Source organism: Tupaia chinensis, unplaced genomic scaffold (genome assembly GCF_000334495.1).
Source record: "Tupaia chinensis unplaced genomic scaffold, TupChi_1.0 Scaffold000702_1, whole genome shotgun sequence".
Classification (NCBI taxonomy): domain Eukaryota; kingdom Metazoa; phylum Chordata; class Mammalia; order Scandentia; family Tupaiidae; genus Tupaia; species Tupaia belangeri.
This window is the reverse complement of record NW_006160225.1, coordinates 170,933-174,670: the sequence shown is the minus strand read 5'-3', so window position 1 is coordinate 174,670 and position 3,738 is coordinate 170,933.

Sequence of the window (3,738 nt, the reverse complement as noted above, 5' to 3'; positions counted from 1 at the left end):
TCCCCAAACTCATAATCTCATCTAGCCCTAGTTAACTGCCAAAGGCCCCATCTCCAAATATCATCACACAAATTTGAGGGTGAGGCACAATTCAGTCTGCAGCAGAATGCTTTAATGAGAAAGTTTCAGTATTTTTTTTTTTTTTGGAGAGATTTTCACTGTAGGGCGCGTGCGCTCGCCAGACAGAGAGAGACATAGAGACAGAAAGCGAGAAATCACCCCCCAGGGTGGATGGTCACGCCGCAATCCCTTCTTCTCCATTCTCCTCTCGGGATCTTGGGCACGCACGCACACGTGCCCGGCGTGAGTTTTTAAGCCACCGGGTCCGGGACACGAACCGCGGTCGACTACGTGGGAGTCCAGCGACATAGCCATTACGCTAACTGCTGGTTCCCAAAGTTTCAGTATTTTTGTAATGCTACTGAGCGACGAAAGAGAATGAGATCTAGCTACCTGAAAGTAAATGACGACGTTGGTATGAAGAGCTCATTAGAATGGGTGGGCTTGCAGAGTGAACAGGTGATAAGACATGGGCAAAGCAAGCACAGAAACCCCTTCAAAAGTACGACAGCTGGGGTTAGCAGGTGGCATGGTGCTTAAGGTACTGGACTTCCACATGGCCAGCTATGGATTGAGTACTAGACTTGGCTGCTTGCTTTCTTACACTCGCTCTCGCTTTCACACACACACACACATATACACACACACATGCTCTGTACCACATTATAAAATAGTAATAATGATATGTCAAATCAAATAAACTAATATTTTTTTTAAAAAGTAAAAGAATGTCAGTGAAGGGGAGAAAAGAGACAGGACCATTTGCATTATGCCAGTGAGTGTCTACTGTGTTTGTGAGATGACCTTTAGAAGTTGTTGGTGCTTTGAAGTTTATAAAGTCTGATTCACTCTGATCAACCCACTCTTAGTGTTTTAGCTAGGGATGAAATTGTGCTCCCCCTTGCATATTAGAGAAACCAATAAAAATCTACCGAGTTATGGCTGCCTGCTTCACTAGACTAGGAACCACGGAGCCACAGTTACAGGGAGCGGAGGTAATGCCAACTTCAGCTGAAAGGCGTTAAATGACCAGCTCAAATTCTCATAGGCAGTGAGGACAGCCTTGAAATTTAAAAGTATTTCTTGTGTGACTCCTAGTTCACAGCACAGTCTAGGACCTCTCTGGCCTCCTCACCCAGTACCTCCCTCCTCACTCCACTGGCCTCTCACTTGCTGCTGCTTGAGCACTCTGACCATCAACTGCCTCAGGACCTTTGCACTTACTGGCTCTACTACTTGGAACACACATCTCCCAGATCTCCTTATGGGGCACTCACTCACTTTCTGTACATGTTTCAGGCATGGCCACCCTATCACAAGAATTTCTCTGGCTGCCTTCTCATTCTCGCTCATTTTCTGCCTTTTTTCTTTTGTTTGCACACTATTGGTTACCCTGTAATAGACTGTGCTTTTGTTACTTCTGTTATCATTTATTGTCTATGCCCTATAGCTCCTATGAAGTACACTTCCTAAGAGCAGAATTTTAAAACTCATTTTCCACTGTATTACTATTCCTTGAACAACATCTAGCACAGAGTAGGTGTCCAATAAATGTGCTCTGAATAAGTAGATGAGTTGGAAAAAAAAAAAAGTAACCCTAAAATGCATGCAACAGTATTTTGGTTAGGTGAACTCTATCGTTTTTATGGGTGCTAGAAAACTATTAAAAGCAAATAAAGACAATTCTATGAAGAGTTAAAACAACATGGCCAAAATATTCATCTATATTATGAACTGGATTGATTCTGTGAATAAATACATTTAGAACATAGGGTCTTAATTTATGTGAAACTTCAGGGATCTCTAAGGATGGAATTCAGGGCTCAATACTTTATGAATAAATTTGTAAATTGAGCAATTAGATTTTAGCATATTTAAGCAGAGGAGTTTGTCAAAATTCTGGGCACAAGAATATTTCTGAATACATTTCATCACATGTATTTCATCAAATGTCAAATGCCCTCCTTCCCACCAAAAAAAAAAAAAAAAAAAAACCCTGCTCACATTGGCATACTGGTCTGGCTTGATCAGAATGAAGTGTCATCTACAATGAGACAGTTCCTCATTGTAGTCATATTGTGTGCATTGATGTATGGAATTAAATAAATGTCTCAGCTAAAAATTATGACTTACATAGTTCGCATTTATAAAATCTGATCTGGGCCAGCTCCTGAGCCTGGTGATGAAGGCAGCTCGCTAGCTCCCACCTGGCTGATCTCATAGTTGGAGGTCCAGATCCAGCAGCCTGAGAAACACACCAGGCAGGCATGCATGCACGCCCAGAACCCTGAAAGGTGGGAGAGCTGGAGAACGGAGTGCAGCATGACCATTCTCCTTGGGAGCTGGGGGTGCTTCCTGCTCTCCCTCCTCTCTTTGTCTCTCTCTGCCAAGTGTGTGCACCTTCTAGAAAAAGAAAATATAAACAAAAATTATTTTACTATAGGTAATTTTTTAACTTTTAATTTTTAAAATTTCTGATAGAGCATATGCACACATACGTGAAAATGACACAGAGACAAAGGGAAGACCATAGAATCTGGTCCGGCCTCAATCCCCTTTCTCTAGTCCCTCGCCCATCAGATCTTGGGCAATCTCAGCCATGCCCTGCAGGTTTCAGGCTGACCAGACAGCCTACTTGAACTGTAGTTGCCATGTAGGCTCCAGCTTCTCTCTACGAGTGCATTATTTTGTGCCATTCATAATATTCAGTAAAATTAAACTTCAACATAAGCTTTTTCTTTGGAAAATTGGTTATGTTTTCTTTTTTTTTTTTTTTTTTTTGGAGAGGTTTGGTTTTTGTTTTGTTTTGTTTTGTTTTTGCGATAGGGTGCATGCGCTCGCCAGACAGACAGAGAGAGACAAAGAGACAGAAAGCAAGAAATCACCCCCAGGGGCGATGGCCACACCGCAATCTCTTCTCCCCCATTCTTCTCTCAGGTGCATGAGTTTAAGCCACCAGGTCCGGGACGAGAATCACGGTCGACTATGTGGGAGTCCAGCAACATAGCCATTACACCAACTGCTGGTCCCCATGGATATGATTCTTATTGAAGTCATTTAAATACTGAAATTCCATAACGTATTTAATGTTTGTGCACATATAAATGTGTCTACTTTAAAACAGGGAGGGGAGGCTTTTGTGTTACATTCCAAATAATGATAGAGTTGTCCTTTTTTAAAATACAGTACTGAAATAATTTAGTTTCATTTGGAGAACCTTATTTCTTCTAGGCTTTTCTGAATTCCCCAATTTGATTCCTACCATAGTGAACATTCAGGTAGTGATCCCCAGAGTCTCATCGGATGGACTATTAAGAGAGTGATTTTTACCGGACTCGATCTGTACTGTGGCTTTGGCTGCTTTGGGTACTCTGTTAGTTCTATCCATTATAAACACACGAGGTAAGCTATGTCACCTCTCTGGCCTAATACTTAAAATATTACATCCAGCTTAGAATCATCAGCTTTCCAAAGAATTAAACAGAGTAAATATTGTGTCTGCTATTTTACAGTTATCCCCGAGACCCATGTACGTGAACGTTGTCTCTGGTGGGCCTTAGGGTTGTGGATTAAATGCGCGATCTAACGAAGTCCTGCATAGGCAATGAAGCAGAGGAGAGGGGCCGCACAGCCAGCTAATGTTAGCGCAGCCCAACTCCCCGAGGTTATGGAAGAGCG